The sequence below is a fragment of the Hemicordylus capensis genome, chromosome 6, assembly GCF_027244095.1.
Source record: "Hemicordylus capensis ecotype Gifberg chromosome 6, rHemCap1.1.pri, whole genome shotgun sequence".
Lineage (NCBI taxonomy): Eukaryota > Metazoa > Chordata > Lepidosauria > Squamata > Cordylidae > Hemicordylus > Hemicordylus capensis.
Window position 1 is genome coordinate 164,645,635 of NC_069662.1, and position 11,450 is coordinate 164,657,084.

The 11,450-nt window shown below is 47.8% G+C and overlaps 1 protein-coding gene across 4 annotated transcripts in view; it reads right to left on the bottom strand.

Moving 5' to 3' along the window:
- The window catches only part of HHATL (hedgehog acyltransferase like), a 34,767-nt gene extending 23,527 nt beyond the window's left edge, over window positions 1–11,240 (bottom strand). Inside the window, exon 1 of one of the 4 annotated variants that reach the window (XM_053265267.1) lies at window positions 11,086–11,240. The gene's annotated coding sequence lies outside the window, so the exon portion shown is untranslated. Of the gene's footprint in view, window positions 1–1,076; window positions 1,301–3,934; window positions 4,058–7,922; window positions 8,140–11,085 lie in introns of those variants that run through there. The other 3 variants (XM_053265266.1, XM_053265268.1, XM_053265269.1) reach the window with 3 other exon arrangements.
- Window positions 11,241–11,450: the final 210 nt, after the last annotated feature.

The window sequence follows — 11,450 nt, forward strand, 5'->3', positions numbered from 1 at the left end:
TATATTATATTTTTAATAATATTATAAATTAATCAAAACATTGCATTTCTAATGTCTACAAAACTACATTTCCCAGGATTCCTTGGTTCAGTCATGATAGCCACAGAGGGTTGCATGCTATACAAGCATTAAGTGTAACCCACACATGTTCTGGAGCCCATGAAACCTGCTAACCTGGCTTTTTCAAGTGATGGTTCTTGTCTATCGAGCAGGGGGAGCTGAACTGCCCCTTTTCAGCACAGCCCTGCATCCCTCCCAGTTGCTGTTACTGGGGTCTCCCTTGAGTTTCTTTTTAAACTCTCTGTCCTGTTGGGACAAGAAGCCATCTTCCCATTCCTTTTGCTATGCAAGTAGCTTTGAGAACTTTGTGCGGAAAAGCAGTGTAAACATAATCTAAATGAATATTCTAAACAGAATGTGGATGATTAATTAATTTGTTATTTTTGTTTACACAGTCAGACAGGTGTTATTGAGTGGTTTGTTTTATCCAGACATTGAGTCCTTCCCAAGGACCTGGGATGGCTGAATTTTATCATCAATACTGTTGGTTATTATAGATATTGTCACAAAATATAGGCTGTCCCCAGTAAAGTTGCTTTTTGTAATTGACTGATGGTGATTTCTGTGGCCACAGAAATCACCATCAGCCAATTACAAAAAGCAACTATTTTATTATTATTATTAGTAGTAGTAGTAGTAGTAGCAGCAGTAGTATGCAGTTTACAAACTGGATTGGATGCACATTCCTGGGCCCTGTCTTACATTTTCTCTGACTCTGTGCTTAAGCCTTTAACAACAACCTGAAAAGCCAGAAAGCATTTAGCTGGTGAAGCTTTTGCTAGCAAGAACATCTATTGAAGGAAAAGTTTCACCTGCTTAATTCCTGGGCCCCCATCTGTTAAAGGCATAGGCAGGGAGTCAGAAAACACTGGCAGTTCTACACATATGCTACTAGCCATTTCTACGTTGACAACAGTGACCTTTTTACGATTTCACTTTACTATCACAATGCATTCTGTACTGCAAATTATACCTTCTCAACACGGTTCATAATTAGCTAATATTCTTTTACTCACCACAGGATTCTGACAGCATGCCTTGCTTGTTAAGAGCCAGATGTACTGTGAGTAGCTGATATCTTCCCATTGGACACATTGCCACAAGATGTGTGGCTTAGGTTCTGACATTTTGCCAGAAGTCTCTTATGCAGCACAAATAAACCCCCCCACAATGTATGGCAATTTCCTGGGTCATAACCAAGCAAGTGCAACTTCTATAAACACCTGAGCTCTATTTCAGGAGTTTCCAACCTTGGGTCCTATTGGACTACAACTCCCTTTATCCCCAGCCGCAATGCCCTGTGGCTGGAGATGATGGTTGCTGTCATCCAACAACCAACAAACAACAAACAACAAACAAACAACAAACAACATCTGGGGATCAAGGCTGGGAACTCCTGGCACAGGAAAATCTCCTTGCAACTCCAGGGCAGGAGAGCTGGTCTTGTGACGGCAAGTACAAATTGTCCCCTTTGCTAAGCAGGGTCTGCCCTGGTTTGCATTTGAATGGGAGACCACTTGTGTGAGCACTGTAAGATATTCCGCCTTGGGGAGGGGGCTGCTCTAGGAAGAGCTCCTGCCCACTTGCATGAAGGTCCCAGGTTTCCTCCCTGGCAGCATCTCCGAGATCGGGCTGAGAGAGAGAGACTCCTGCCTGCAACCTTGGAGAAGCCACTGCCAGTCTGTGTAGACAATGCTGAGAGAAATGGACCACAGTTCTGACTCGGCATAAGGCAGCTTCCTATGTTCCTAACTCTAGTTCTAGTTCTGACATGCTAAATCTGTCTGGGCAATACCCTGTTAAACTACAGGGGTGGCTTGTGTTATTGAATGCTCCATTAAAAAAAATGCACATGGAAAACTTTGCTTGTCAGAGGGAAAGAGAGACTAGACCAGAGGAAGCCAACCTTGACTCTCCAGCTTTTGTTGAACTACAACTCCCATCATTCTTGGTCACAATAAATTATGGCTGGGAATGATGGGAGGTGTAGTTCAACAATAGCTGGAGAGCCAAGGTCACCTACCCCGGGCTAGACTATGGATTGATGCTCTCTTCTACTTAGAATGCTCCCCCTGTTCAAGTTTGCCATGATCAGCTTTTAACAAGAGCCCAAGTCAGACATTATGCTGTACGAGTATAGAGATGTCTGTACACTCATATACATTTGTGTGAATGACAGTACCTGTGTTCATTTTAAAAGTGAACCTGGATACAGGCCCTTCTAATGCAGGGTATGGAGAAGAAGTGTATGTCTGCCTCTGTACCTGCGTTCAACGTAACATGTGAATGACTGCACCTGTGTACACTCGTTGTACGAGTGTTGGACATAATGTGTGAATGGGCCTTATGTCCTCTTGTCAATAGGGCTGATTCACACAGTCTGGATTTTAGGTGCACACCTAAGATTTTTATAATCATACTGAAAATGTAATGGATTAATGAATGGGACAAACATGTCTGGAAGCACATATATGCACACTAATCAGAGAGGCAGGCTTGACTATAGCTCCCCGTCAAAGGGACATATATATAGATGTTCAATTTACATGCAATCTGTGTACAGTGTACACCCGTGTTCCCTCTAACAGGGAATTCCAGATGTTGTGGACTACAACTCCCATCATTCCCAGTTAAAGACCATTGCAGCCAGGGATGCTGGGAGCTGTAGTCAACAACATCTGGAATTCCTTGTTAGAGGGAATGCTGGTGTACATACATACAAATCTGTGCACATATACAGTTAATCACACATTCTGTTGAATGCTGCACATACAGTAGCACAATTCCGATCTGTTTCCTGCATTTGAAGGGGTTTGTAGCCAGGTTCATTTTTAAAAGGAACACATGTACATAACACATTCATACATAAACATGTACACGTCTACAGAGACCTGAACACATATACACCTCAGTGTCTGACTAAAGCTTTAGTCCCAACAAACCTGAGTTTGCTGCCATGTAATGTGTGGAAAGACACAGTCAAAATTCTTCTTAGCGCTTTACTGAACGTGCATCACAATCAAGCAAAGTACTTTGCGATCATTGACCAGTAAGATAGCACAACAGTGATTACTGTCTTTAACAACCTTTATACAAAATGTGCCTAAATATTAACATATTCTTGCTTTCCCTCCCTTTATATTCATTGTTCTTATGTCTCTCAACTTTTTAGACCAGTGGTTCTTAACATGAGGTCCGCCAGATGTTGTTGAACTACAACAATAGATTGTGGCCTGGGGATGCTGGGAGTTGTAGTTCAGAAACATCTGGTGGACCCCAAGTTAAGAACCACTGTCTCAGACTGGAAGCCACTGGCACTGTTTTATTCTGATTTGGTGACAAAGTGCACACGAAATGTTAGGGTTTTAATCAGAATTATATAAAAACAAGTAGTTCAAGTTCAAGAACTTGAACTAAAAACAAGTAAATATTCTTGATTCCGAGACAATTCTGCAAAATGTGAGAGAGAACTTATAGGGCACAAGCAGAGATTGGGGGGTGAGCTGTCTTCTCCCCCATGTACTGAATTAAATGCAGCTATTTGACTGGTGGGGACTGGATGAGAGCCCATCTTACAGTAGGAAGCACAAAATGTCCTCTTTGCGAAGCGGGGCTTGCCTTGGTTTGCATTTGGATGGGTGACTACATGTGAGCGCTGTAAAATATTCCCATTAGGGGATGGGGCCATAGCTCAGTGGTTAAGCTTCTGCATGCTTGCAAGCAGATGTTCCCAGGTTCAATCCCTGGCAGCATCTCCAGGTAGGGCTGGGAGAGCCTTGGAGAGCTGCTGCCAGTCAGTGCAGACAATACTGAGCTAGATGGAGCAAGGGTTTGACTCGGTATGAAGCAACTTCCGACGTTCCTGTGTACTCGCCTGACTTTCTTCTGATTGTGCCGCTACCCACTGCCCATAAAAATGTACACATGCATGCGTTCCTGCCATCATGGTGAGGCCGTCAGGGCGATGTGGCGAGGGATTGTGGTGGCATTGCTCATTGTGACATCAGTCCTTTGCTCCGCCTTGACAGAACACCCTGATGTCACAGCATTCCAGAAGGGGTGTGGCCAGAGAGACCTCCCTGGAGGGCCACCTGCTCCCTCTCACTGGCCTTGACATCTCTGGAGAGGGCAAGGCATGGGGATGGAAGCAGAGGCAGGTAGGTCTCCCTGGCAGAATTTCACAGCGAGATGTGATTCAATCCCGATCAGCAGAGAGATGAAGTTTCTAATCCTGTCTATATTCAGCGAATGCTCCCCTGTAACATTAACCAGGAGAAGACTTAAAAGGGAACAGAGAACGTAGCTGCAGACGTGCCAGATCTCAGGGTCCGATCTGAAGCGTCAGGGTTTTGACCTCCTTTTTGTGCTCTCCAGGCAAAGGAATGAAACCTCACAGAGAGGGACCAGGACCAAGATGCTGGCGTTCCAGTGCATCGACCTTTTGCACCGACTATCCTAATGACCACTAGGGGCTTTGGGAGACCCCTCTTTTGACTCCTCAGGTACTTCCTGTAGTGAGTCAGTCTTCTTCCTTTCCTCTTAGAGAAGAGATGGAAACATCTATCTCTCTCCCTACCTATTCAATGGGGCTATTCCCACGATCACTGGAAAGCGGGCTAAGGGAGCATAGACCACTTTCTAGTGCTCATGGGAACCACGGGGCTTGAGGGTGAGCCTGGTGCTCCCAAGGCGGCTAGCCCACCTAAAGACCCTTCCCTTAAATGAGGTTAATGCAGTGAGCATTCTGCTAACCTCATTTCTTTGCTCATGCATCACCATGGCACTTGGTGACACACGAGTAGACTCCTGGGCTCAGGGGTCTCTCCAGGATGCACCGCATGGGGCATCCTGGAATTTCTGGGGGGCTGGCCAGCCTCCGATCCCCACTACCCCTGCCGGCTCCATGACGGAGCTGGCAATCGTGTGGATGGCCAATCTGGCCGCCCAGGGCTCTGGGCAGGATCGTCTGCGGGGAGAGTGGGCTAAGCCCACTCTCCCCGCAGACCTGATAGAAGCTCTTCTCATGAATCATGAGAAGAGCTTTATTATGTGACTGATAGATAAGATAGATCTTTCCTATCTCAAATGTACTTCACCAATAAATCAATTTAGTTTAGACCCTACAGTTATCTCGATGCATGTTACTCTATACAGCTGCAACCACTAAACTCTGCACTCTGTAACTGGAATGGTAGCTTCCTTGGTGCTTTGCTAAATGATCACAAATCCCAACACAGGAGGGGCAGGCTCTCTTTTGCTTGGCTGGAGAGCTTTTGAAGTCCCCCCCGCCATGTCAGGGAGAGGCTATTGCCCAGTGTTGGAGCATCTGCTTTGCATGCACAACTCCCAGATTCAGTCCTGCTGGCATTTCCAGATAGGGCTGGGGAAGACTCCTGCCTGAAACCTGAAGAGCAGCTGCTACCAGCCAGCACAGACAATACTGAGTGAGTTGGACCAGTCAACATAGACAATACTGAGCGAGATGGACCCAGGATCTGATTCAGCAGAAGGCAGTTTCCTATGTTCTATGTTCATCAGGTTCTACCATTAGGTGCCAAGCACAGCCAGCCTCTTTCCCTGACTAGTCAGATACCATTCTAGGCTCCACCCACCTCACCAGGCTCCTCCCCCGATGTACCAGATCCAACCCCTTAGTTCTTAGACTCCACCCCCTGGGCATCAGAGTTTGAGCTCCAGGAGATCAGGCAGTGCTGTGGGCCATCTTTCTGTTTTACAGGAAAAAGGAAGTGGCCGACCTACAGGATAAGGAAGCACTAATGCTGCCAGTGCCAGAGCAGCAGGCTAACAGCACTTCCCAACTAACTGCATCAGTGCACTGGGGAAGGGGCAATTTCTGATGACCTCCCCACTTCCCCAGTAGTCCTCTGTGCCACCCAAGGGCTGCACAGCCCTCAGGGACATATTTTCAGGTGGCACAGAGGGCTTCCTGGGGAAGGGGAAGTCATCAGAAATCGCCCCTTCTCTGGCGAAGTTAGTTGAGACGTGTCGTTAGCCTGCTCCGCTAGCTTCCTTGTTCTGTATGCCAGCTGCTGGCCCTCGTTTAAGAGCTAAGATGTGACATTGATTCCACACCTAGCAGCTATGTGATTGTATCAAGGATTTCTCAGGGTGCAATCCCCTAAGGCAAAGCTGGGCAAACCGCCCTCCAAATGATGTTAGACTACAACTCCCATCATCTCCAGCCACTGGGAATGATGAGAGTTGCAGTTCAACAACATCTGGAAGGCCAAGTTAGCCCAGCCCTGCCCTAAGGATTTCTTCCCAGGTTGCTGACGTTTTTCACTGGACCTGCTCCTGGGCTTTAACAGCAGCTTGATTGATTGACTGGTTGATTGATTAAGTGTCGTCAAGTCGGTGTTGACTCTTAGCAACCACATAGATCGATTCTCTCTCCAGGATGATCTGTCTTCAGCTTGGCCCTGAAGCTCTCTCAGTGGTGCATTCATTGCTGTTGTAATCAAGTCCATCCACCTTGCTGCTGGTCGTCCTCTTCTTCTCTTTCCTTTAACCTTCCCCATCATTATGGACTTCTCAAGGGAGCTAGGTTTTCGCATAATGTGTCCCGAGTGTGATAGTTTGAGCCTGGTCATTTGTGCCTCGAGTGAAAATTCTGGATTGATTTGTTCTGTGATCCATTTGTTTGTTTTCCTGGCTGTCCATGGTCTCCTCAAAAGTCTTCTTTTGCATAATGTGTCCCAAGTATGATAGTTTGAGCCTGGTCATCATTTGTGCCTCGAGCGAAAATTCGAAGCACAAATTAACAGCAGCTACCACCCCCCAAATTTACATCTCGCTGATTTCAGCAGGAAAGCCAGAACATACTCAGCTTTCCCACTGAAACCATTGCAGCACATAACAGTTATTTAACTTCTGGCTGGGTTGGGGCCCCGGTCTCTAGGAACCCGTACAACCAAATACCTGAAGGGTCTCCTCCTGCCCTGCTCTGCCCCTCCAGTTATGCTTTGGAGGCTGCAAACACCAGAGAGTGGAGTTAGAACAAACAGGCCGCTTGTGATGGACAGAAGATGCACGGCTGGTTTCAGGTCCTGGACTTTGTTATTAATTTCTTCCTCCAAAAACCAAAAACAGGAAGCTTTTCTCGAGCTCTGCAGAAATGAATGTGGACACTTTGCAGGTGTGTGAACTCTCTCTGCTGTACTTAACTTGTCTTTATTTTACTGCGTGTTTTAAAGGTGGCTTCACCATTGAGGGCAGTGAGGGCGAGAGGCCGTTCTAGAGCAAGGGACTTAAATAGCAGAAGGCTGGGCAGCAGCACTACTGGAGTCAATGAGAAGGAGAGAAAAGCAAGTCAGCTGCCTGGCAGCCGCCGTCCACTCCAATTTTAGCTTCGTAATTGCTTTATCTGCAGCTGCGGTGCAATGTGATAGCACGGGAGGTCCCTTTCCTGGGGCAGGATCCTGCCCCAAAGACACAGAGGCAGAGCTGAAAGTTATAATAAGGCCCTTTCAGAGCAGCTCCCATTACCTGCCTCTCTCCTTTGCTGCAGCACACCTGTGCAGGATGTGCCAGCCAGGGAGACTTCAGAGCTGCACTGCAGGTGTATACCACTGCACTGAGGATGAGTGAGTGCCATCCCCAGAGGCAGCTCTCTCTCGGTCCCAGTTCTCACCCACTTGAGCAATTAATTCAAGTTGCGGTGCCAGCTCAATGCAGATCCCGTTTAACCCTTCTCTAGCTAGCCACACACTCCAGTTGTTGAATCCACTCAGCAGAGATGGCACAGCCAAGTGCAAAGAGCATTCCCTGGTGCAAACATTGTAACCCAGTTGTCCCCCACCCGCATCTGCTCTCCTGGCAGCATGCAGTTCCTTCTCACTGACCTTGAGAAACAGAGTTCAGCACCCCAGCCGACCTCAGGAATAAGGGGGAGCTCGGGATTAAGAGGGGGCCCCCGGTGGTGATCTCTCTTCAAGAGCCCAAAGTTTACAGAGGCATGAAGAAAAGGTCCTCCTGGAAAGCACCAGGTCCTGTGACTTTTAGAAATTGTTTGCCAGAAGGATTCCCTCCTTGGTAGGTCCCTGGTGTGAGTTTAGCAAAGAGTGGAAGGCTGCAGATAGTTTAATTCTGGAGCAGCACTGCAGAGAGAGGGGTTGGTCCAGCAGCTGCCTGTCAAGCAACTGCTGAAGACGACCCAAAGCAAGAGAAGCAGCAGCAGCAGCCAGAGTTAATTCAGGGCAAAGGGAGAGAGGACCGTGTTGGAACAGAACAAATCAGCCATGTCAGGGAACCCGACTGGCACCGCACAGGCTAACAGCTATCTGGTAAGTGTTTCCTCCTCTCCGGCTTCTGGGTCAGCAGGATTAAATTGCTCCCTGGGACATGGCTTTTGGAAGTGGCTACTGTCGCTGCCCAGGGTGGGAGAATTGTTCTCCAGATGTAAATCAGGGCTAGTCAGCATCAACGTGAAGCATGCAAGAAGAGGAACGCGTGAGCGTGTTCTGCAGAATCTAGATTCTGAAGCCGGGAGGTTGCCAGGTCTTAACCCAGAGATTGTGCGAGTGTGCCTGGCACAATCTCCGGGTTAAGACCTGGCAATCCCAGAGCTTTAAAAGAAGCTCACACATTTCTCACACTGTATAGGAGGATGCAGAGGCTGTGTCTCTCCCACCGTGATCCTCCACCAGTCTTCACCCTCCCTCCTTTCCACAATTTATTGTGGCTGGGGATGATGGGAGTTGTAGTTCACCAACATCTGGAGGTCTACACGTTGGGAACCCCTACTGTAGGGGGCAGGACTCTACTTTTCGGTGGATGAAGGGACTGGTGGGTGAGAAAGATGGACTGCAAAGTCGCAACGTCCTCTCTTGCTGACATGGAGTTTGTAAAGGGAGGCTGACCCAGAGGCAAACAAGAAGCCACAGGTATCCTGAAGTTTCATGGCTGTTTGGAAGAGAATATTTTAATGCAGAGGTGAAAAAACACCCTCTAGCTAGGAGGCCTCTACAGGCATTTGACAAACTGGGTTCTGTCCAGTCAAGCTGTTGCTGTGTTTAGTGTGTAAACATTTAAAGTGCTACATGACTCTGTGTCAAGGAGAGAATTTCAGCATGGGCATCTTTTCCTGTCCTCGCAGCATTGAAACATGACAAGCTGCACCTGTGCAATATCCCTCTTCCACACATTCCTTAAAGGCACAGTAAAACACACACACACACACACACACACACACACACAGAGTCTTCTTTCATGTGATGCCATGTGATGTGTTTGTATCTGATGCTGTGTAGCCGCCTAAAGAACAATTCGGGGACGTAGCAAGGTTAGTGTGGGCCCAGAGACAAGATTTTAAAATGCCTCCCCCCGCTCACTGAAGTTCACCTCATGAAGTAAAGAAATCTTAAATGAGGCTGAACAGTGATAACAAAAAGTATTATTTTTAAAAAGGTTTTGTAAATTGTGGACGATGCAAGTCATTGAATGGTCCTAGAGAAAGACATGCTGTTCTGGTAGCACCAGGTCTTAACACTCCCCTCAATTCCGGAGGATGAATACAACTGAAGGAAGCCCAGGTGGGTGCGCGGCTGGGGGAGTCAGTCATGTGACTTGCCTCTGGGCCCCCCCTCCAAGGCTCTGGGCCCCCAGACAACTGTCTCCCCTTGCCCTATTGCAGTTACACCCCTGGAACAATGTGTTATGGGGCAGCTAACAAATAAGGTTTATTTATTATTTTATTACCCGAGTCAGACCATCAGGCCCTCTCAGCCAGTGTTATCTACTCTGACTGACAGCATCTCTCCAGACGTTTCCCCCTGCAGTGCTGAATGGGATCCTTTTCACTGGAGATGCCCAAGCACTGGACTTCACCTGGGACCATTTGCTCTGCTGCTCAGCCATCACCACTCACTCTTGTTCTTGCCAGGCCTCCCTCAGTGTCTGGCCTGAGCTTTCAGGGGATTAACTTCCTTCTCGGGGTCTTCAGGGGAAAGACTCAACTCCATTTCAGTCTTCAGGGGGGCAGCTATTTTCTCCTTGGCCTTAGGAAATACTTTTGCTGTTTTCTCCACCTTCCTGCCCATTAGGCTCTGTCTCCTGCTCCTGTGTTTTTAGGAGAGGAGAGCAGATCTTGTGGCAGCCAGCATGAATTGTCGCCTTTGCGAAGCAGGGTCTGCCCTGGTTTGAAGTTGAATGGGAGACTACATGTGTGAGCACTGTGTTCCCCTTAGGGAAGATATTCCTGCTCAGGGAAGAGCACCTGCATGCAAAAAATTCCTGGTTCCCACCCTGGCACTTCCAAGAGAGGACTGAGAGAGACTCCTGCCTGCAACCTTGGAGAAGCTGCTGCCAGTCTGTGTAGACAATACTGAGCGAGATGGAGCAAGGGTCTGACTCAGTATATGGCAGCCTCCTATGTTCCTAATGCACCTGGTGTCATCTCTCTCCAGGTGATGCACCTGGTGGATCTCTCTCCAGGTTACCAAGCTCCACCCCTTGATCTGTCAAGTATCACCCTTAGCTCCCAGCCCCCACCTCCTGAGTTGCAGGGTTATAATCTCAGGAGGACCTTGCAAGAGGTTCACATGCAGTAGAGCCCACCGTAGGCTTGCCATCTTGTTTTCCAGCTCTGTATCTTTATGAGCAGCCAGAGACACAGACATTGAGCAGGTGAAATGTTTCCTAACATGGAGATAAGCAACGGGAGAAGCTCCTCCCAACACATTTTTGTGAGCTGGGCTCCTGTTTTTAAAAAGAAGGCCACACACATTTATGTACACAGTAGCACAGCCAGTAAGAATGTTGTCAATCCTCAGTCAGGGGTAGATCGACCCATGGCGTAGTTTTAATCAGGGGTCCCCCACCTGGGATCCCCAAATGTTAATGGACTATGACTTTCATCATCCCCAGCCCATCCTGGGTCCCCAGATGTTGCCAACAGCCATTGTGGGCGGGGGTGATGGGAGTTGTAGTCCAACAACCTCTGGGGGCCTGAGGTGGGAAACCCATTTAAATCTATAGTTTTGCTTTAGAGAAATAAAAAGCACTGACCCTTCAATCTTCTCTTCCTTTGCACGCTACATCACTCATTAAGCCGCTCACAGGTTGAAACCCTCGAAATTTTGAGTTCATCGTGGGGTTTTTTTGTTGAAAGGGAGCTCTCTGGATGTTTGGCTCTGCAGTGCTGCAAGGAAGAGACTGCGGATGGCATGAAACCCACACAGGGACATTTCTTTGGAGTGAAGAATTTCTGGCTTGCGTGTGCTCATCTCCTTCCAAGTAATGGCTGGGACGAAGCCTACTGCAGTGCCTGAGTCAGCCTGATAGCCTTAAAGACTCCAGCTTAAAGGGAAAGTGAATAATGATAAATTAAATAGAAGATGACCCTGAATTTAAGATGCCCCCCTTACAAAATA